Below are 24,933 nucleotides of genomic sequence, written 5' to 3'. Positions count from 1 at the left end.
TATAGACAATGTAAAATACGATAAATATTTATTTATTATATTATATTTTGACAATATTTGTAGATTTTTTGTTTTTTCTTTTATTTCTAACGATATGGGGATGTGGATACTTCAGCATAACTAATTATTAATAAATTATTATTATTAATTAATTATTAATGCATTTTTGAACATGTTTTGAAGCATGTGATATGTATATTATTAAATGTGGATGTTTTACACTTCACTAAATAATTGTTAATGATAAAGAAAAAAGATCAATCAACTTACCATTAAGTACAAGAAAATTAAAACAAAAAAAATGCAAACAGATATGTCCATTGAATTAATAAATAATAACAAATTAATGCAAAGTTACCACGGTGATCTTATATACATTTAATAATAACGATTGTAATTATTGGTGTTTGTAATAAGAGGGAAAAAATGTTGAGTAAACGATAAACAAAAAATTAATACGAAAAATGGACCAGAATTATTTACGTTAATGTTTGATGATAAGAAAAAAAAAGTTCTGATATACATTTTACAATAGTGACTAAATAGTACTAAGGTGAAGGAAAATAAAATCGTTGATGTTTTGTTGTTTGTATAGAAATCATCTTTTTTTGAGAGACAGCACTGTGCAGACACAATTATTATTATTATTAACTGATGCCTCTAATCAATCTAATATATATTTACATAATATTAGTTATTATGTGTAATTAATGAATGCAGTAGCTCCCATTCTTTATTAAACGATCGGATATAAATCGCAGTGGGATAGATGACCAATTAATGTTTTAAAATATATATTGAAATAATAAAAGCAGATACATCGATGTGTGAATTAGGGTGTAAGCATTTTACGAGCCGCGATGCTTTTACTATGTTCTACTTTTTTTTTTTGTATTTTTTTTTTTTATTTTCTGAGTTTATCTATACCCGTTTGTACTATTTTAATATTTATTATTTACTGTTACTATTACTTTGTTTACCTTCAAACTAAACAAAAACAAACTTGCATTTTCTTAAGTTGTCATGGTAATTATTTATTTTTTAGATTTCTCTTTTTTTTCTTCTTTACTTGTTAAACTCAAATTCTTTGTGCCGTATGATATCCTTTTTACTGCCTTATAATACCAGCTTCCTTTTTTTTTACGTCGTACAAATGCCAAAGAGGTTGTATATTCTCATTTATCAGTTAAACGCGGCACGTTGATAAATGACAATGGTAACGTGCAACTAATCTATGATTAATAAAAAAAGTAAATAAAAATTAGAAAAAAAATGAATCGAAAAAAATAAACAAACATTGAGAAGTTTATTTTATTTAACAAACATAAAAAAGCGTCCCTTTACCGTAAATTGTGTAAATGTACCAAGCAGAAATGTTTATTTTATTTATTTATTTTCGATTTTAAAAATTGTAATCGGAGTGATAAAAAAAAAGAAACAACAACAACAAAATAAGTTATCGTAATTATTACTATTAATAATGTCAACGCATTCCACTGGAATGTATAAAAATCTCAATGCTCTGCATAAAAAAATAATGTAGGCATGTTGTACATAATAAAATTATTTAGGAAAAAAGACTTTTAAAGTAGTTTTTCGTGATCAACTTGCCAAACACATGCACACATGTTTTTCCTCTTCCATTTTCCTATTTTTAAAGACTAAAAACGAAAAAAAAAAAAGAAAATTACACATATAATAAAAAACTAAACTGAGGAAATTCATTAAAATTTCTCTCTTGATTTTTTGACGTACTAGTTTAGAGTAACCCTTCTTCGTCTTCAATTATTTTATACCCTCGTTTACCGGTACCTTGACTTTTTTTCTTATTTTAAGCTTTTTAAATTTATTTATTTTTTAATTTAAAAAAAAAAATATATATATATATCCATATATGTATATACCCATACATATTTTTCTCGCTATTTTCTCCATCGCATTTTTTTGTGTTTTTAATTCTCGTTGAATTTTTTTTTCCAGCCAGAGTCGTCAGGGCGTGAGTATTTTTCGGTGGAAAAGGAAAATACGTGGCTGATTGTGTGAGTGCTCATACACACATATAAATTTTAACACACAGATATTCACACAAGAGTATATGTTGACATGAGTGCAATAGGATGGCTGGCGGCTTGAGGCATGCTTGGCACCCCCGCGTGTTGGACTCCAAATAGGTGCAGGTGTATAATAGAGAGAACCTCTGCCCAACTCCCCACGAGTAGAGAAGACTGCCTAGTATAGTCGGATGAGGAAGAACGAAGAAAGAGCTTGGCGGAACCTTGAGGGAGTGAGAGCGCAAAGCTTCTCCGTGAGTACCAGAATAGAATGAGAAAGCGATGATAAAAAAGAGGAGAGGAGGTTGGAAAAAAGAGTTGGTGGCAGCGAGGGTGGTTGGTTAGGAGTAGGTCCGGCCGGTCGATATATCAGGGCTCGGGTGCAGCTGTCTGTCAGGCACGCGGACTCCACGCTAGACGACGTCGGGCCGGTGAGAAAAAACCGCTCACTGGTGCTTCTGGGTAATTTTTCATCGTTGTGCAGCGGACGGCAGAAGCGCCGTGATGGCATATACATATACATATATCCATATATATCACACACATATATCCATGAAATCGTAGGGGCGACGTTGCCACAGAGCATGACATACCAAGTAAACCGGGTACTGCTCTTCCACCCCCGCTTCGGTTGGCGTGCCCGTCTTTTTCGTCTTACCCTACCCTCATCGGCATCAGCAGTAGCAGTAGCAGTAGCAGTAGCAGCAGCAACAACCCCAACCCCAGCCCCAGTCATGCCCATGCCCTACCGCCTCTTCCACCCACCTCTACCTCCGTCTCCACCCCCAGCCTCTTACCCTCTACATACCTCTCAACTCAGTACCTCTGGCTGTGCTTCCACCAACTCGACTCAACTCACACTGATGCACCCGTCCACTATCGCGAATTCTCCCCCAAATAGAACCCTATGTACTATATACTACATATATGGATGTATATAAGTTTTACTTGCACAAATGTACATACACAGTGGAGTAGACGTCGAACAAGGCGTCCCGACGCGGCAGCGAACCCTGCAGCTTCAACCACCCTCTCAATCCCTCGCGTTCCCCAATCCACCATTCCTGGGGTAGTAAAAGTATAAAAGAGTGGGGTGGATCGATTTTTACTGGGGCAACTGCTGCCCCCCTTATGCCCCCTACCTGCATTCGTCCACCCCCTGATGGTGCCTCTTTCCTCCGAGCCACCTCTTTTTTTCTCTTCCTCTTCCTCTTTATATTTCTCTGAATACTACTACTACTTTTACTACTAATACTAATACTAATACTACTACTACAACAACAACAACCACCACCTCATTCTCATCCTCCGGCAGTTGGCCCCCTGTCCTCTCTGCAGGCGCCCGCCTGGCTCTTTTTCCTCTACTTGCTTTTTCCACCATCGCACATACCCTCAAAATTTTTTCTCGATGCTTTTCGTAGGCACTTGCCTTGCCGTCTAACTACTACCTTCTTATACATAATATATATGTAGTTATATAGTTTAAGGTGTACCAAGAAGACATGTACCCTCTACCTCTAACTATCGCACCCGGTCATGTTCTAATGCACCATCGTCTAGTTGAGAACTCTTCAAGGGGACACTCAATGTACCACCTTTCCATCCACTCGTCTACAATTTTTCTTAATAACCTTGCTAAAATTCCATCTCAATGATTATTTTTTCAGTTCATATTTTTGCTTATTTTTCATCGCTCCCTTTGTTCATTCACTTGAACGTTTTTATTTTTTATTTCACCTTGTAAAATAAAAATGCTTGAGCAAAGAAGAGTAAAACAGAGAAAAAACAAAAAAAAATAAAAAAACTAGTAATTTTATTAGTACAAGTTACAAGTGACAATGGTTTGAGGGCGGAGAAAGGATGAGAAGAAATGAAAGTGAGGAAGCCAAAAGATGAGGTCATGGGCACCGAAGAAGTTTGTTGTTACTGGAGGTCTGGGAGGTTCGAGTAGAGTGAAGGAACTCTCTTGGTGCAGGAGGAACAATGCGAGAAAGTACTATATAGGATAATAAAAGGAAGAAAACGAGAAACAAGTAAAGACGGTACGAGCAAGAAGAAGAAAAAGGAGTAGAACTGGGAACTGGGGTGCGGTTATGGAATTCAGGGGCGCTTCAACTTGTTTTGCTTGTTTGTATTTTTTTAGTTATTTTTCAGTATTTTTTATTTTTTTACTCCAAGAAGTAAGAATCGCGTCGTATACCGGGCAACTGGTCTGAATGGACCCAACGGTAGTCGCTTGCCCCACTAGTGCCCTACTCTACTCTTCTTCCTCATCTTATTCTCTCCGCTTTTATAATACTTCTTTTTCTTTAACCACCAGAGCTCGTTCACTTGCTAGTCCTCTTCTTATTCTTATTCTTATTACTTATACTCTACTACAACTGCTACTCGCGGTGATACTTTTGATACTCCTGCCTCCTCATTCACCTCTTTCACCTTTGTCACCTCCGAATAAGAGACTACTTTCCGACACGAGCAATTGTCACACTCTCATTCCATCTGATGTCTTTCCCGCCGAATCATGCATTCTTCTTACACCTGATGTATTTCTTCCCACATAATAGAGTGTCTTTTCACAAATGCAAGTCTTTTACAGATTTTTTTTTGTTTAACCAAAGTTGACATAACAATGCGACTTTATTGATAAATTATATTATAGTTTGTTGAACGATATTGGGTGTACAAACAATAATAGGGTGACTAATAGCGCCCCATTGGCCATCGAATAATAAATTAAAGTAAAAGTAACAATAGCTGGTGTTTAGTGTTGTATTTAACAATAGTCACAACAAAGAAACTGATGGTGTATTTTTTTAAACCAGTCATCTGTGGTTGAAAATTATTCCACCTGGCCGAAAGTTTTCCAGTTTGACACACAATCAAGTGTTGAAGCGATAATTCATATAATATACCAACGATGACCCAACAAACATTTTATTAGGTGTTTGTATACACCACTGACGATTAGACACAATATATCGGCTCATTGATTTCAACTTTGTTTTTCTCCTTTATTTTTTCTCTTTTTTTGTTCGTATTCTGTCTATCTATTACAATATCATCCACCGTCTATTTTTATATTCAATAACTTACATTGACTTTTTTTCATGTAACTCATTTACACTTTATTTAACAAAGTCCGCCGGTTCTGCATGTTTACCCCTAGCTCAAAGATATTTTTACAGCATACACAAACTATTCGGTCCGCACTAGAACCATCCGACAAAACCATACATTTTTTACCTTTTTAATTATTAGCAAATATTTTTACAGTCCTCTAATTGGGATTGCGTGGATCCTGGGATGTTAACTCTTCTTTTATGTGAACATAGTTTTTTCTCAGTATCCAGAACCCAGAGCGGAAATTTATAAAAAAAAACCATAAAAGAAAAAATATTATCTCTATTAAAAACAGTGAATCTAGATACGTAAATATTTATATTTTCATATTTACACAAAAATACCAACCAATATTTTAGCATGGGCGTAAACATTGTAGGTGAAACTTTAGATAGATTGGTACAATTTTTGAACAGTAGCTGAACAAGTAGTAGATATTTCGTGATATTTTCTTGGTGATATCTTTCATCCGTCAAGTCCAGTAGAATATGTATCTGATGCTCCAGGACAGGAGTTGAAGGATGATGCTGCAAGGCCTGAAATATATATTTTTTTTTTAGATTTTACGTATGTATGTATAAAATAATATCTACGTGGCTAGATAGATAGATATAAGCTGGTTCCATCACAACCGAAACACACACAGGCATGATAGGATAAAATGGAAGGGACGGGGTTTTTCGCATCATCAGAGCCTGCAGTTGCACTCTGCAGGAGCAGAGATACACATTGGGTTTCCTTTGCCAACTTTCCTCTCTAAAACTCACATTTACTCTCTTTAATTCCGGAGGTCTCTCTCTTTCGGATCCTCACAGGCGGTTCCTCTCACTCTGACAACCGGGCGGTAAACAAAAACTCGGTTGCAGCGTTGTCGGATCTTCCCGCTCCTCGTCGACTCCACCTCCCATTGGCTACCGGATTTTTCTTTCTATTTTCTTTTGCCTCTTCCAACCTACTCTACGACCTCCCTCTTTTTCTCTTTCTCTTTCTCTCGCTACACACCTACTTATAACACTGGAATACCGTAGTTTACGGTGCAGTGGTAGTGGTGGTAGTGGTAGTAGTTGCAGTACATAGTACTGCATGAATACCGAGAATACAGTACAGTAGTACACTGTCTGGAGGATTTGCCAGCAAGGATGTCGGATCTTCAAGCTAGAAGAATACCAGCGTTGAATTTTTAGCGTCCTTATGTTCTTTTGGAGCAAAACGAGCTAGCTCCATATCAAGCTCAAGCACCAACTATGTACTTCCTGGCAGTACATACTGTTATTGCAACTACTCTTCCTTGTACCTTATTTCTGGACTTGGACAACCAGCTACCAGCTACCAGCTACCAGCCACCAGCCATACGACTATCATCATTATGTACCAAGACGAGCATGACTAGGACAACAATTGCCGGTGGTGAGACGATCAAGGCGACCAGAAAACGAGGATTATGGCAGACCAAGAAGAGTAAAGGGCGTGATAGATGCTCAGGAATTCCCTTGGCCTCTCATCGTACTCCCAGACAACCATAGTACTGAAGATAAAGGATAGAAGAGCCAACAGCCCCTACTGCCTCCATTTTGTTAGCCAGCAACGACGTCTCGTTTCATCCATGCACCTTCGTGACTCCCCTTCTTCTTTCTTCTATTTCTCAGCCCCTTTTTTCACCCAATCTTTCTTACTCCCTCTTAGACTCAACCGACAAGTATCCCTCATTTTTTTCCCCTCCTTCACATTCGCGAATTGCACCCAGAGTCAACAGAGCCAAGACGGATGAGGAGAAGTAGGAAACTAAAAAAATTAAATAAAAATTATAAAAATAAAAAAATAAGAAGAGAAAGAGAGAGACAAACACGAAAACACGCAAGTCCTCCGAACTCCCCGTAAACGTCTCGATGACTTAGCTCACTGATGTCCTCTCGCCCTTTTTAATCTTTTTTTATTTAAATCCCTCTTTTCTCTCTCTCTCTCTCTCTCTCTCCAGGATTTTTTTTATCAATAAACTCACGTTCCAAGTACCCCGGCTTACACTTTTGTATGTTTAAATTAGGTTGCGTTCTACAATCGGAGCGTTAACTGAATCCTTAATTACTATTCTGATTGCATTTTCTAGTTGGTCCCTTGTTGGTGTACCTATAAAATATAAAAAGGTAAAACCAGCCCAGCCATTTCTCATTTAAACGTCAACATTACACGAACCAGTACTCTCAGTACTCTACATACTCACGAATTATTAAATATTAAATAATTAATAAATTACCTTAATTCTGGATAAAAATTTTTATCATTATTAATCATTGATAATTTATCCGTAATTAATTATATTATATTTTATATTATTACAATTACAATATCATTATTACATGGATTAGTCCTCTTGTAATAGTTTCTATAGTACTTCACAATATATAATTTCAGCAGCTGGCGTGACGTCGCGTCGTAATCATGCGTGTTGCCCGTCAAATGTTCTGGTTGTTCTCTGCTCTATACCATTCTCCTATACATATACATTATAATACATATACATAGATACATATAAGTAATACTAACATAAGATAACATAACCAAACCGCGAGCCATGAGCCGTGAGCAGAGCCAAGCTGATCCGTAGAATAGAGCTTAAGTTGAGCGCGACAGCGACAGCGACAGTTCTACAGTTCTCTTTGGATTCGCGTGTATCCGCATTACACATAAACGCGTGAGCGACACGAGCGCGACGGGATAGTGGATAGTATAGCTTGGGTTGGATGTCTCGACAGTGGATCGCAACGCCGGCCTAAGGGACGTACGTACATATAGCAGTCGTCGCAGTTGGTCGCACCGCGGAAACCAAACGCAAACGACTGGTTATAAATAAAGATCGCTAGAGCCATCTTGCGATATTTAAAGAGATTGACCGCACGTAAAAAACAGTATGGCCGAATCTGTTGATCTTTCGATTGTTAATTGTAACAACATTATCATTTTTATTGTTTTGTATTTAGTATAGTATATCATCATCATAAATCATCGTCATCATAGGTCCCAACATCAAATGTGCAATATCACACCGTTTTAACAAGGAGCCAAATGAAATACAATTATTTATATCAGGTAATCACACACATCCTTATATTATCAATTATCATATTATCATTACTTTCATTATTTTTAATATTTTTACACTCTTATTTTTATTCAGGTAGATCTAGTTTATTTAATTGCGCTAATCAATTGTATTTAATTCGCGCTTAGCTCGGCAATGAAATGAGAGGTTAGCCGAATAAACCGAATCATATATATATATATATAAGTTCAATACTAAGAGCGTTTTAGTTTTGTTGAATAGTATACTATCAGAGAATTCACATTTACAAATGATATGTGTATATGTATAAGTACAAGTATATGTATATGTATATCGCAAAGTAGCGTTCAGTTGAACGCGGGCTAACTTTGAAATTGGTTTACGCCTCTTGTTTTACCTATTCTGTTTGGCAAGCTATGACCCGAAATCTCTCTACCTCGACTGCACCCTTCTTGTTCTTGTTCTTGTTGGTATTCTTGTTCTTGTTCGTTTTGGTGAGCTCTCTGGAGCAGAGTCTTGCATCAACCCTCTGACTCTGTCCTCCGGTTTCTCTCTCCAGTTTTTCACTTATCTCTTTTGCTCTCACACTCACACTCTTCAGCGTAGCTCTTTACCCATGTGCCATAAGCTGGCTCCATGCAACTATTGCGTCGACCTGTTGCGCTTCATTCATTTCAGTACTGATTCAGTACCTGACCCGTCCCTTTACTTGGATGACGCGTTTACCCGCGCGAAACTGCTAAACTTTCGATACTAACAGCCCAACTACAACAAAACCTCGACAACGCAAAACGACCAAACCACCTCACCAGTACCAGTACCAGTTTGACCTGCCTTCCTTTCCTTTTCATCATCCCTTACACTTACACCCTCTGTTCATAAAAATATCTTCAGTTATATAAAGTTTCACTCGGCCAAGTCCAAACCATTTGGGTATGTATATGTCTTTGTGTTTTTATTTTTATTTTTTAGTTTTTTTTTTTCTTCTTCAACAATAACAATAACAATCGTTGACTTTTCAGACTAGACGCGCGGTAACTCCCAGGTATTTGCACGAGTATTGTGGTATTATTGTATTGGGGTTCAAAAGAAGAAGAAGAAGAAAAAACTATTTATGCACCAGAGTTTAAAGTAATCCAATACAATAGTCTTTATCACGGGTTTGCTTTAAACAAATCTCACTGGCAGAAGTGAAAAATACATATAATGAAGAAAAAAAAATAAAAAAAAAAAAAAAAAAAAAAAAAAGAAATAGTTTAATTGAGCAGAAGAAAAGTAAAAAAGAAAAAAAAGCCCTCTAAATTACTGGTTAAATGATGCGGTGATAGTTTACTAGTTCTTTGTTTATTTGGTATTTATTTATTTGTTTTTAAAAAGTTATTTTGTATATTTGTATGTAGGAGTAAGCAGAAGTTAACTTGAAACAACAACAAGAGGAACAAAAACAGAAACAGCGGCAGCAACTCATATCAACTATCTCTACTCTGGTGGAATTGTATGGTTACTATATGGCTGTGATTTTGGGGCAACAGGTGTACACAATACGTGCATGCATAATGCAAACACCACACACCACACGCGTTATTCGATGCGCTGCACGCGTACCACTAGTAGATGGCTCTGGTGGTGGCACTCGCAACACCAAAGGCATCACCCACACATTAAATCGCCGTTATTAAATTTACATATCCGAGGAGAGCGTGCGAATTAAGCTATTTGTTTGCTAATTTTATGTCGACCCTCGCGCTCTATGGGTTTATAAACGTCTCAGTACTCTTTACTCCGATAATACTCTTATATACATACTTTATTAACATATCTCCATGTATTTTATGTGTCTATCGACTCTTATTGTCTATTTATACTTTCAACTTTTTACCCTCGTTATTTTTACGCATAACATCTAAGTAATATATGTAATAATAATAATAATACTAATGTACACGGTAATGATAATGATGGTATAAATTTATGAATGCAGTGTGCAATAAGAATGCCGGAAAAAAACCGCGAATTTATTCACGCAGGCACGTGTTTATGATGTTTGTACAGTCATACAAGTACATATATTACGTTATCTTCATTATTATTATATTATTATAATAAGTACATTATATTATATATGTATATAAATAAATATATAAAAGAGATGAGGGTGAACGCAAGTTCATGACAAAGACACTACCGGATAATTAAAACTTAGCACGAGTAAAGATAGTTTGGCGTGTTGCCATCATCCTGCTCGAGTAGTGTATAGGTTTGTTTCGTTTTTTTCTTCAGCTTGTCGTCGCACGTTCACCTTTCTTTTCTTTTGATTTTTCATCTCTATTTACTCGCGTTACTTTATTTTTTTTTATATTATTTTTTCAGTCTTGTTATTTTATTTTTTTGCTGGGTGATTCGCTCGACCGTGGCTGCCAAACTCTTGACGTTCCCCTCGTTGTTTTCTTCGGGCTTTTATTTTTTTTTATTTACTTTTCTTTATTTTTTTTTTTATTATTTTCTGTTAAAGTCTTTTTCCGTGTGTTGTTTCTTCCTTTTTTTTATAACTTGATACACTTTTCGCTTGACTATCGTGCTCGCGTAGCTCTGCAGTGGCAAAGACGAAAGAAAAACCTTGGTGTATGCGGTTCAGGAGGTCGCCCAAACTAGAACGCTCTACGACTTTAACCTTCTCTCTTTTTATATATCCATTTACATATATACATATATATAATACATATATATAAATATAAATAACAGACATATGCACCCTTGAGTTTTGGTCATTACCAACAAAATTAACTTTAAACTTGAAATTTAATTAATACTTTCTTATTACTCTTATTCTTTTCTCTCTAATGATATTATTCAGCATCAGCAAATTTAATATTAAATGCTCCAGCGTTAAATTTAAATAACAAAATCCTAAAATTATTATTAATAGCAACAATAATTATAAATATAAATTATAAAATACCGGGAATAATAAAAAAGGTAAAATTAAAATTAAAAATAAAGCAAACTCGAGCTAGAATGTAGATAATTATTTCGCAAAGAAAATGAGAAAGTAGCGCAATTTCGTGCACGAGTGATTAGCTCGATTTTCTCATTAAAAAAAAAGTACAAATAGTTGCCAAAAAAAAATAAAATATATACTGTGCTATATATATAAAAATAATTGCAACAAAAACCAGGAGATGTGCATTAAATCAAAGAAGAAATAATGCAGCATGATCGAGGAATTATTTTGGTGCATAGAGGCTGGTGGTATCCCGCTGGCATTAACTAAGGTAAATGCTAGCTTACAGAGTAAGGAGTAGAGGTGCGGCTTTATACCTGGTACCTGACATAACAGTGCTGGGGTCTATATGTATAATGTACAGTGTAGTAGCAAGTAGTAAATTGGCTGGACTAGCTAGGCATGATAGGCCAGGTAGGCAAGCTGCATCAGGATGGGATAATATAACAGGCTGTTGGAGGAACCAAGGAGCCAACTAAAGAGGGAAAGAGACATATACTTAACCACATACTTATACTTATACTTATACTTATACATAACGAGTTAAGAGTTAGGATCGCAACAGTAGACTGGTGTACTAATACACAACACTAGGCACTAGGCGATGGATGATGGCAGTGAGCTTGACCGAGTGGCGCTTGGCGAGGCCGGCCGACGCCCTTCCTCATCTCCTCTCCTCTCCTCACCCTTCACTGCACGTCTCTCTTCAATTCTGCAACACACTCTACCTCTACCTCTGGTTCTACATCTAACTCTCTAGCCAGTTTGCTCGCTCGCATATCACCCTCAGCTCGCCTCATCCTTCTTTCGTTTACTGGTACGGCGAAAAAAACTCCTCTCGGTCCTCTCTTCCATCCCGCGTCTCACTCTCGCGGCCGCGAATCCGAGAGCTCGTCTTTTTTAACGCTACTTGCTGCTGCTGGTGCTAGTGCTGGTGCTGTTGGAGCTGCTGCTATGCTGGGTGTACCTCCCTCCCATAGCCTATACACTCTAGTTTCTCTTCTCTTCCTCCACAGTGCACCAGCAGCACACTGAGCTCTCTTCACTTCTCTTCTCCTCTCCTCGGGTTCGCCCCTCAAAGCCGCTCTTCCGCCTCCGAACCTCTACCACACCTGCATAGATTTTTCTATTCGCGATCGCGAGTATCCAGGCAGCTGCGCCCGCCCGATGCTAATACCCACCCGAGGCAAGGCTTCACTCTACTACCTTTTTTTTATCCTCTCTTTCTATTGCCCTCTTTCATCTCTCTTTCATCTTTCTCGCACTTTTTATATCTCTTCTCTTTCTTCTTCTTCTTTCCTCATTCCCTCTTTCACTCTTTCCGTTCGCCGGATTTACCTCCCGTTTTTTCACTTTGGTAAAATCACGCGCTAATCGAATGCACTGGACTATGTGCTTCTCCTACTATACTATTTTATCCTGAAACTTCACCCGGACTTCTAATGAGTTTTCTTTCATTATTATCATCATTATTATTTTATTGTATTTATTATACATTTTATTATTATTATTATTATTAATCTATTTATTTATTTATATTTATTTATTTATTTTGTCAGATACTTGCACTGCTAAGCACATGTCCGTTTATTCGCTTCATAGAAGTTTTAACGTCTAAATATTATTCAAGCTCTTCCTTTTATAATCTATTTCTTTCCATTTTATTATTTAATATTTTATAACATGTAGACATTATAAGTTTATTAAACGGATTAAGCTTCTTTTTTTGATAAAAAATTTAAATTGATATATTTCTTCTTCCTTTTGTAGTTTTTTTCATTTTTTTTTCTCTTTCGATATAAATATTTGTTTAGTTTTATTATAAGCCACGCGCATATTGCGCGGTATTTGTAGTTATGGATTGGAGATATAAGATAAGACTCTGCCATGTGTTTTTTCTATGCGTATACACATTTTTGCGATAGCGTATTAATTTAAATCGTTATCTCGTGATATTGAAAAACTTAAATTTTATCTCGAATTTCGAGTTACCTAAGATATTTTAACTAAAATTCATCCGCTTTAATTTGTTATATATGTATATCTTTATAACATATATAAAAAAACTTTTTGACAGTATGTGTATGAGTAAAAAAAAGTCTATAAGTAAGTGAGGAATCTCTCGAAATACGAGACTGCGAAAGCTTTCGCTCAGCTATTTTGAGCTTTGCAACTTTTAATTCACGGAAAAATCATCCATGCAGAAATACGTGAGGGAAGCCTTAATAATTTTCGAGGCTTGATGCGCCAAGGTTTTTAGTGTGAATTCCTTGTTAATAAGGAATGCCAGAAACCTTTTAATCTTCAAGGACATCCGGCCCTTTATAAATCGTTACTTTATTAAAAGTCTGCTAGCTTTTTATTCATTTAATTAATTACTTTCGTACTTTTCTGTGTCAACAAGAGTACGAAAGAAAATTTTAAAACTATTTACTGTTTGATAAAAATATTATACGAGTTTACAATTTTTTTTTTTTTTTTTTTTTTTTTTTTTTTTTTAAGAAATTGATTTATTTGATTTTTAATTGTAATTTTTATTGAATTCAAGTTGACAATTGACTGTATGACAGCTGATTGTCGTCTTCAATTTATTATGAAAAAGTTCTAAAGTTTTTTTATTTCATTTTCTAAGTATGACATTGACGCGAAAATATTGAAAAAAATAATTAATTATTATTAAATATAATTAATCAATGAATTAAAATTAAATTTTAACTTGCTTTTGATTTTGATTAATAAATTTCTTCCAATGATTTATTCAACATTAAATTTCAAATGCAAAGAAGAAATGAAAATAAAATTTTTTATAGAAAATAAAAAATAAATTCGTTTATACTTTATCTAAAATTTTAATTGAATGAAACATTATTTAACACTTAACAATATTTAATAAGTTAAAAAAAATTTTTAAAATAAAAAATAAAGCAGCCAGATAAATGATAAAAAAACAGTGACCAAACTTTTTAATAAAGGATTGTAATAAAATAAGTGTAAATGTCAATTACCGTCTCAATTACGTGAGAATGGTAACAATCTAAAAGTTTTACGACAAACAACATATCAACATATAAAATAAAAGCCATCAGCAGCTAGCAATACCATATCAGCATAATAATATCGCGAAACATTTATTAATGCTCCGATTTATATTTATTATTATTATGATTATTAGTATTTATATATATATATCTATATAATAATAAATAAAAAGATTACAAGAAGACATCACATGAAAAACTCGTTTAATCAACTACTCAGAGTTATGATGATCTTTATCGCGTTATACGAGTATATATTTATATATCAGTAAAATATGATCCAGTAGTTAACTTAAAAAAACAAAGCTTATAGCACATACAGCGTTATTGCAAACACTTTTGACTTTTAAGCACCTACCGCGTCTTAAGTTCTTACTCTTTACAGAAATAAAATAAAGTAAATAGAGAAGAAGCTCTGCCCAAGCAATAGAATAAAACAAATAAAATAAAAAGACTTGAGGAAATAAAAATAATATAAAATAATAAAAAAGGAGTAGAAGAAAAAATAAAAAGAAGTAATACTATAAAATGAAACGATGAAAGTTTACTACTGATATAGCAACCAGCGACACTGACTAACTCATTTCTTCGAATCAACAGGCGTCGTTACGTCACCTACTCTCAGACTCACCTTCGATTTATTGTAGACAAATAACATACACATTATAAAGTCAGACAAACACGCGCCAAAATACTATCGTCTTCATTATCATCATCATCAGCGTCTTCTTCATCTCAATCTTTTTCCTCAAATACCATAACCTACAAAACCGGATAATATGCTATTTCAGTATCTATAATCTTTAACTTAAATTACCGAGTTTCAAGCTCGTTGCTGCTTATAAATCAAATTAAGTATCACTTTCAAAATTTTATTTATTAAATTTAAAGAACTTATTTGTATTACACTGTTAAGAAATTATTCTTCTTGTTTAAGTCATTCAAAATTTAATCTGATTCATTACCAAAACAAAGAAACACTTGTTGAAAATATTTTTTTAATTTATTGCCGATGTTTCTTCAGAGCTCTTTAATGAAATAACAAAACTATTTATTATTAGTAATGCTACTGAACTTAACAGACATTTTTATAATTTTTTTTATCATGTACATTCTGATAAACCAAACTTTTTTGAATTTTGATTCTGAAAATTGTTAAAAATTTTTTTTAATAATTATTTTGCAGAGATTTATCCTTTTAATAAAATTTATGAGAAAAATTTCTACTACTTTTATTATAATTAATAATAGAAAAATTTTCCTTTCTATATAAACTTTAATAAAATTCTTCATAAATTCAACATTTTATCGAAAATAAATAATTTTATCTAATTAATAAATTTTTCTCTTCAATAAGAATAACTGAAATTTTAATTCAATATAAATGTCCAAATTTAAGTATTTTTAGAATTAGAATTATCAAGAATTTCCCATGCAACATCAAAAAATTTTAACGACAATATGACTCAAGTAATCAGAACAAAAAAATCAGTGCTCATCTTCATTCAATTCAAGCAGCAATTAGCCCTCCGTACCACCCAAAGTCTCTGTCATCTCTTATTAACCAAAGCCAAAATTATAAATAAAATATTATTTCTATGCAACAATAATAAATTTAAAAACTCCATGTCATGCAGACAAGCATCAGAGGCACTTGGATTGCAAAGACCGTGGAGGTTTATAATGTAATGTAAGAGTGGCCGTGGCGGAGCAGGTCGACGGGTACATGACGGATGGAGACAGTTGTTGCATCGCACTCTCTGATGATGGCTCTCCCAAGAATATCTTTCCCGCTACGCTACACTCTGGATCTGGATGCAGTCTCTTCCATACACATATACAATATAAAACCATCCACAATCCACAACTACAATAATAATAAAATAAAACTAAAAACAAAAAACCATCATACTACACACGCCATACTATTTTTCCCCCTCGTCATTTTATCTCATCCCTCTACTCACACTCTTGACCGTCTTAAGACTAGTCATCTTTCATTTATCCTTTCTCTCTCTCTCTCTCTTTCTCGAGGTTATTTTTACAATTTTTCTTCAGCAATTGCCCGCACCATTCCATGTACAAGAGCAAAAATCCGAGCGCTCATCAGCGTGCCTGGTATCGTAAAGAACCTTGCTCTGCTCTAACATATTTAATATATAATTATTGTATATCTACCCATATGTCGATGTACATAAACTTGTACTCTTAATTTACAAATTAACTCTAACTACTCAATTTTTTAAATTTATTCTGCTGCATTGGGTCAGTGCAAAGTAATTTTTATTTAATTTTCTTATCAGATATAATCTGCGCAACAGCTAATACATATTCATGTGAAAAGAAGAATTAAAAAATAAAAATTTGTGCATTTCCTTGTGCATTAGCAAGTGTTAAGATAAACTGTTTCCGTCTTTGAACATTATATACATATAATAATAAACGTGAAATGTGTATGCATTTATGTATGTAATGTACCTTTCAAGAGAGATTTAGTTCATAAAGCAAGATTGCCAGTTATCAACTCTAAAACGACGAATAGCTGAGGAGCATAGCAAGATTGTGGACTGAGAGGACGATCTGAGATCATTTATTCGACTTTCCTCAATCACTGTGCAGGTACGCTTTCTCGACTGACAATCATGTACGAGTTATTAAAGATTATTTAGATGAAAAAAAGGCATGCATTAACAAGCAATAATAATAAACCGGCATTAATATTGCAGAGGTACCTGAAGCAGAAAAAAAAAAATAAGAAGAAATAGACACATACGTGTGCGTTAAGAAGGATGACTGCGTAGATAAAAAAAGCATTAAAAGATTTGATATAATTTTTTGATACGCCGCTCGATGATCGTTTGATCGGTCTATTGATAGACCGATATTGAGAGCACACCTGGGGCCGTTTCTTCTGCGCTGAATATCATCAGGCTGCGACGGCTGGATGGAAAGGAAGTACATAAATGAAAGAGCCTGAGTGTGAGTTTGGTTCTTGAGCTAAAAGATAAAAAAAAAAAAAAAAAAAAAGAAGCAATGTTTAAGCAAAAAGGTGCAGAGGGGCGAAGAGGACTGCCATAGAAAAGAGAGAAGGACTTAACTTCTTCGCTGGATAAGATAGGAGCTTCGGTTGGATTGAACGGCGCGCCTAACCTAACGGCTTTGTCATTTTTATCGGATTTTATCCATCGAGATGCGGTTGGTGCAGCAACACCACCACCAACGGGAACGGCGTTTCGATCCCCAGTAGTTTGCATGGATAAAAACCCAAAGTGACTAATAAAAAATATATTGTTGAAATAAAAGTTGTAAAACAACAACCAGCTAAAAAATCACTGGCTTGCTCTGCTCGATCTTGCGGCTTCCGTTAACTTACTCGGTAGGAGTTTGCTAAGATCTGAAGATTCCTCATCCAGAGCTCGATGATACACCACAGCGAACCGGTTTTATATGTGTATGTATATATATATATCTCCATTCGTCCAGTCATGAAAAATTATGAATCCATTTTTTTAGCGCCCTACTAGCTCACGCATCCTTGCTAGCACATCCTATCGGATTAAAGATTCAAGTTGAGTGTATTATATGTTGGGTGTATTGAGGCTTATATTAACTTCAGACACTTGGGCGTAGGCCTGCTAGATTGCATTAGACAACTTTTCTCGTTTGCAAGAGCGGCGAGGTGTATATGAGGGTACATCCACGTCCGTACCATGAGCTTGATTTAACAGATCCACTGATATGGACGATAGCCGCCGATTAACGACAGTCTGGATTGTAAAAATAATCCACCGGAAGAGGGCGTACTGCAAAATAAGAAGAAATCATTGAAATAAAATGAAAAAAGAATATAAAAATGTTTAGTTCCTGGATCGCGTAACGCTTTTGTAAGAGTAGCTTTTCTGACGTCTGTATGTAAAGCATAAGCACACGTTATAACAGCTATATCTATAACTACACACATAAAGAATTAAGTGTAATGTATTACATAGAACTAGATCTGCTGTCGACTAATTTAAAGTTGAGAAGAGAAGTTAACAGCAGATATTTATAATATATTAATAATATTTAAAATAAATACAACAGGATGGGAAACCAGTTGTAAGAAAATCACACCTAGAAATATATATCTCCTCTCGAATGGAATAGAACCGAACCAGTAATTTTTACGTCACGAACAGACACGTGAACAAATCAACGCCATGACCATAATTACCGGGATTCATTTCCGCCCCTATACATTATACACATACAAATCCACTATCGAGTATCCACTATCCACATATGCTCCCAATCCTGATGCTGATGGTGATGCCAAGTGTAGGATAGAAAAATAACCAGCTGAAAACACGGATGATTACCTGGCGAATGGCGACTAGCTAACGTGCATGATAATAACGAAAAAAATGTGTAATAAAACGAGTAGTAAGCCGAGATGACGACGACCTACGATCGAGAAACGGCCTAACCTTCACCACGCTGTAAGTTAGTGCGAGTGGACGTAGAAAACACGCGAATGAGTTATTAATTGCACTTGTCTTACTCAGCGTATTCCTCAACGAAACCCAATCATTGATTTTGCTCGTTTATGTGTTGGTTAAGGATACTACAAGTGTTGCGAGTAACTTTATGCATGTATGGACGAACAACAAACTCAATACTAACAGCATACAGAATAACGCCGGCCATTTGCGATACAAACAACTTTTTGCCTTTTGCCTTGCCTTTACTCGCGCTTCTTTCATCTGTGTCCGTGGTCAAGGTCGTCCAGACTCCGGACGAGCGAGCAACCAGTAGATATAAGAGGAGCTGCTGCTGCTGCTGCTGCTGCGTTCCTTCGTGTATAATACCCAGTAGAAATATACATACTCATACTCATACTTGTACTTGTGTATTACTACGAGTGAAGAGAAGGCGATTTAATCCTCAGTACATACAAACTACGTTTGTATAAATGTCTATATATTGTATTTATATAAAGATGAAGAGTGAGACAAGAACGGAGTTGTGAGGAAGGCGCCAAACGAACAGCTTTATGTTTATGTATTCCATCTTTTACGCTAATAACATTCACCTAAATGCTTCATATTGCGTGCATTGGATGGTATTGATGATCTTAATCTCTGCTTATTTCTTTTATCTGTATTACCCGCAAATGCGGTAGAATTAACGAGCCTTAATGACGTTACAAGTGCTCGACAAAGTGCTATTGTTTTTTAAAACTACAATGACAATAACAATGGCAATGACAATGATTATTAATAGGAGGGAAGAATGAATAAAAATTCAGACACTACGCAAAGGTGATAATGATCTATGGAGACGGAGGCGTACATTAATTACGTTTGGAAGAAAATTAACGCAAAGTGGGTGACGAAGAAAATGTGGTGAGAAGCGAGAGTCAACCGCAAGTAGACAGATATACTAGAGTTTGTCAGACGAGGGTCTGCTCACACCCAAACAGCTAAACATAATAACATACAAGTCAAGAGTTTATTATGTGTATATATAGCCAGGGAAGCTGTATTTTATATGTATTTGTGTGTGTATGGGTACAAGAGAAGTCGAGTCGAGATAAAGAAAAACGACCAAGAACAAGAAGAACAAGAGAAGAGTAAGGGGGACGGACCCGAGGGCTAACCTAACCCGTGAATATTCACTTTTGAGAGCTTACCCGTACACTGGCTCTTAATTTTAGTCTTGCCATTCTCAAGACTTTACCACTAGAGAATGACCCACAAAAAATAACAGAGTCCATGTCAACGATGTTTTACTCTTTAGCGAAATAACTTTTTATCTTTTAACATTCTCGATAATAAGAATTATGAGTGACTTTATTGAGTTATTTCGAGGGTAATTCGATGGTCATTGCTGGCGATCATTATACTTTTTTATCATTACTGTGAATTTTTTTTTTACTACTATGATAGATAATATGGCGAGTAGTGCAGTATAATAATATTTTTTTCATCTGTTATATTTTTTTTTTTTTATTAACATTGTTATTATTATTATTTAGCTCGCATACAGCGCAAGCGATAAATGAGTTGTAAGATGAGAAAGATGAGCAAAAGAGTATAATTGTGGCCCTTTAAAATACAATTTCTTCTTTTTTCCACCAGAGAGTGTTACAATTCCGAGCGTAGTTCTCGCGTTTTATTTACCATTATTATTATTATTATTATTATTATTATTATTATTATTATTATTATTATTATTATTATAATGTTATATATTTTTTTTAATAACTTTATTTTTTCTTCTCTATTACTCTTGTTATATTTATTATTTTATTAGATTTACTTTTTGTTGTTATTTCTCGTATATTTATATATTTTTTATTATTCGGTTTTATTTTTTTTATCGGAATAAAGTTTGTTGACCTTGCATCGCGCGAAACGCCAAGAATACAGCGAAGTAGAGGAGCTCGAGAGAGGAAGCGAGAGAAGTAGTATTAAGCGAAAAGAGGAAGACGGGTTGGATCGAGAAGGAGAACAAAGTTTGTATGGGCTGGGTTGGCTGAGAAAGAGAGACAAAGATACAGACGGCTGGGACGACGTCGGTGGGTGACGGTGGCGGCAGTGAAGGCGGGGGTGCGGGTGCACGAGTGCTCCCTCGTGGCCAGGGGGGATGAAAGGGGGATACACTTGCCCCCGCGCTCTGACGTCGAGAGTGGGATGAATCGTAGGGCGACGAACTTAGCCCGCGCGAAAACGCCGCGCATCGACCGAATTACTCGACTTTTTTCATTTTATTTAACGTTTTTTTTTTTCTTCTTTTCCTTTTTTTCATCCCTTGAGATTTTTTTCTTTTACTTTATTTAAACTTTTTTCTTCCATTCATTTTTTTTTATCCTCTTTCTTCGTTTCTTGTTTCTGCATTTTTATTTTTTCTTCCGTCTACCTATTTCTCATTTTTTTTTATTTTATTTATTTCATTTTCGTCATGTTTTTTTTTTTCTATTTATTTTTCGCTTTTCGTCTTTTTTATTCAACTTGATCCCTTTTAAAGCTTCCCGATTTTATTCCACCCAATTTATCATCGTCATTGCGATACTACGAGCTGCACCCGATACCTATAATACGTGTATTGGTGCATCAAAACACCGTTGTACATTTTTTTATCTATCTATATACATATATTTATATATACAAACAAACGGAGTACAGTATACTGTACTATAAATATAAATCCGTGTGTGCGATCTATCCCAAGCACGAGCACGAGTACGAGGTTTATAGCGGGTAACGGGCTTTATAGGCTTTGCTGTGTGATGGTTTGTGGGCTCGCTTTAAAATTCAATTTTCATCAACTAAACTGGCCGCCGCTATGCCAGTTGCCCCGTGCCCGAGCCCCCTCTTACTCTTCCCAACCCCCCGACTCCCATTCGGTTCACCGTCATCACTCGGTCCACTTTAACACGCGCAACAAGTGTCATTTTTGATATTTGGCAATACACCGAAGAGCACACCGACCAAATGAAAGTGCGCAACGGGCTGCCACCGTCATTTGCACCCTTCTCGATTCATTGGTTATATATATACACATACTGATCTGTACACAAAGAGTAGAGTGTGAAAGAGCAACACCGATAGTGATAATACCGTCACCAAACGCGACAGAGACAAAATACAGTGCTCTACCCTCTAGTTAAATTATTTTATTATCCCCGTCATCATCTTCGTCATTTCATATTCCCAATTATTGTATATTACTACGTTTTCGAAACTTTATTTATTTTGGTATTTCGTTTTATTTATACGATTTTTATTTGTTTCATTTTTATGCAATATTTTTATAAATAAACTTTAGTTAAAATTGTAAAATTAATTTTGATAGATAATTTTATACAAAAGGTAAACTAACAGCATTTTAAAAGTTTTAGGATTTTCTTGACAGCTAGATTATTTTTAAAATTCTACATATATCGCAGAAAAAAATGAATGATAAATTCTTTATAATTTTTAATGTTTTAAATAGTAATTCGAACTCCGAGATTGAATTTTAACTTTTTTGACATTTATATAGCTATTATTTGACTTTTATATCATTCAATTAATTAATATTACAAATTAGTTACTAAATTCATGATTTTATTGTTTAAAATAATATTCATTATCTATTAATTATTTATTGTAGTTCACTTTTTCCGTGTAGAAATTAGAGAAAATAAATTGGTTAAATTTTCTGCATTTATTGTTTTTATAATAATTTATGTTGGTATGAAAATCTTAAGAATTGTTAAGTATATCCTAATTTCAGTATCATAATTTAGGTCGGTGAATGTTATTGTCAAGAAAATATGGGACGGTCTAAACTATTATCCAAACACTAAATCTCTTGATTATATGTCACGTGTTTTGTGTAAACTTAAATAAGGATTAAACTGTTTTCAAAGTTTCTATAAAAACAATATGCACGCTAATGGAAAAATTTGTATCAAGTAAAATTAATTTAAACTTAAAAAATTTATTGATTCAAGAACTTTTCTGCCTAGTTAAAAACAATGAAACCTTTGAAAAATTTTCTTCTTGAAACACATTTTTTTATCAATTTAGATCACAAATATTTTAAAAAGTTATTTGAACTTATATAATATGTAAATATTTAATTATAAATTTTTTATTCAATATCAAAACTTTTAAATCCGAATTAAAATTTATCGTTTGATTAAACAAAACAAGAAACTCTTTTGGTAAAATAAATTTTCTTCCCGTGAAAATAATTACCAAGATCACAATAAATTTTACGACTTAAAATCTATTTAATTTAATTCTTTATATTTAGACTCAGCTCTAAATTTAGTTAAACTGATTGTTGACTTTTTAAAATTAAATCAATAAAAATACTAATACTAATATCTGTTATTATTTATCAATTAAATGATCATCAAATAATTTCTTCTCTCAAATTCTTAGTTTTACCATTTTAAATTCATCCACTCTATAAAATTCAGTACCGCTAAGTAATTAATGATGAATTCTCCATCATTACTCTCGAAGTATGTTCCTTTTTTTTTTTCTAGAACCATCAAATAAATAAACCCCTAATAGAAATATCCTTCAGTATACTATTTATCAATCAGAGTATCATTAAACTGTTAGTCATTGAGCGAAATTCATCGGGGGAAGATAATTCGAAATTAGGTCAGCCGTAAAGACTTTTGAATAACCGAGAAATGAATGGTTATACATTATCTTACGCTTACCAACTTTAGCTTATATACTTCACAGTTCACAACGTGTATGTGAGTACATACAGTGTATAAGAGTGTGTGAGTGTGTAATGACGATAGTTTGTATGAAAGAAAGTCCAAGAAGCGCGTCATTGCTCATGAATTATCGGCGGCAAAGAGGAAATGTGAGGTAAAAAAGTGCAAAAGGAGAGACGCTCACCGGAGCGTAGCAAGAGCTGCTGCTGCTGCATGGTGCTCACTGCAGCAGCACACGAGGGTGCGTCCGGCACGCCGTACCGGCTTCTCGCGGGATAGGATAGGATTCTCTTCTCGAGCTCTATATACACATATATATTTATACATATATGCATCCACCAAACATCTCTCCATCGACTTTATCTGCTCTGGCTCTTGCTCTTTCTTCTCTTGATCCTCATTAAGTCTTCTCTCTTCTCTCTTATTCAGCCTCCATCTCCATCTCCATCTCCATCAACATCAACATTTAGATCTACATATATAATATCTACACACTACACTCGTCCTCTGGCGTGCAGCTTTACTTCTCGGTCCGGCAAACGAGTCCGATGCACATTCGTTCTTCGCGCTGCCGCTCGTTAGATATAAATACGTCGCGACAGAGGGCAAGGAACCACGCCTGCGAGAGCGACGCTTACAAGAGCAAGACCATCCAGCTCTGTCTCATGCATATACATATATAATATATAAATCCAAGTGCTAAGACTGCTTCTAACTTCTTTCTACCTCTGCAATCTCGCACTCACGTATTTACACACTCTAACATATTTACACATATGCATCCATACATTTATCACTCCTTCCGTCCATGGGGCAATGGGGTTTAGTCGCTTAACTCGAACCAGACGACCACGTTCATGTATTATGTATGTCTATGTTTCTGCAGATCCAAATATTGCATTCGTCGGATAAATATAGACATCCGAGGCTTTACTTCACGTACACCCTGCCGTAAACTACTAAAACTAAACAACCGAGAGCTCTATCTTAAAACCGGCGTTTAAGTTTTAACTTTTATTTTACATTTTCACACTTATATTTTTCATTTTTTATGCGTAGATTCATAGTTACAATTGAACTTGGAATTTTTTTAATTTTATCAATGTCAAAATTTGTTATCAAAAATGAAGTTTTATTATTTTTTAATAAAAGTATTTTTAACAATATGTAAAAGCATTAATTTTCCTAATTTTAGAGTATAAAAAGATTGAAAAAAATTAAAGGAGCAAAAATATTTAAATTATCAAACACTTTAAATCTACACTGATAAAAAAGTAACTTGATTTTAGAAAAAGAAGTTTTGAAGAATTTGTTTCGAGCGAAGCAGAAAAGTTCTTGAATTGAATAAAATTTACTTAAACCAAAAAAAATTTCTTAATAAATAGATTTTTTAGGTTCAAAATATTTATTTTCTAAAATAAACCTAAATGTTTAATCAGTTTCAGAAGTAATTTTTA

General features: G+C 34.6%; 1 protein-coding gene and 1 long non-coding RNA gene across 3 annotated transcripts in view; one reads left to right on the top strand and one right to left on the bottom strand.

Moving 5' to 3' along the window:
- Positions 1-877: 877 nt before the first annotated feature.
- LOC123266639 lies at positions 878-7,727 on the bottom strand. The gene is made up of 5 exons (XR_006509823.1): positions 7,713-7,727; positions 7,423-7,659; positions 7,171-7,295; positions 5,939-6,953; positions 878-5,707 (listed from the first exon to the last, which is right to left on the bottom strand). It is a non-coding gene; the product is annotated as an uncharacterized LOC123266639 (long non-coding RNA).
- A 332-nt stretch (positions 7,728-8,059) lies between these two features.
- LOC123266331 (zinc finger protein 768-like) overlaps positions 8,060-24,933 on the top strand; it is a 32,491-nt gene continuing 15,617 nt past the window's right edge. The window contains exon 1 of one of the 2 annotated variants that reach the window (XM_044730566.1): positions 8,060-8,255. The gene's annotated coding sequence lies outside the window, so the exon portion shown is untranslated. The remainder of the gene's footprint in view (positions 8,256-24,933) is intronic. The other variant, XM_044730598.1, reaches the window with a different exon arrangement.

The sequence above is a fragment of the Cotesia glomerata genome, linkage group LG1, assembly GCF_020080835.1.
Source record: "Cotesia glomerata isolate CgM1 linkage group LG1, MPM_Cglom_v2.3, whole genome shotgun sequence".
NCBI classification, from domain to species: domain Eukaryota; kingdom Metazoa; phylum Arthropoda; class Insecta; order Hymenoptera; family Braconidae; genus Cotesia; species Cotesia glomerata.
The sequence above is the reverse complement of the archived record's forward strand: the minus strand, read 5'-3'. Positions and strand labels throughout refer to the sequence as shown.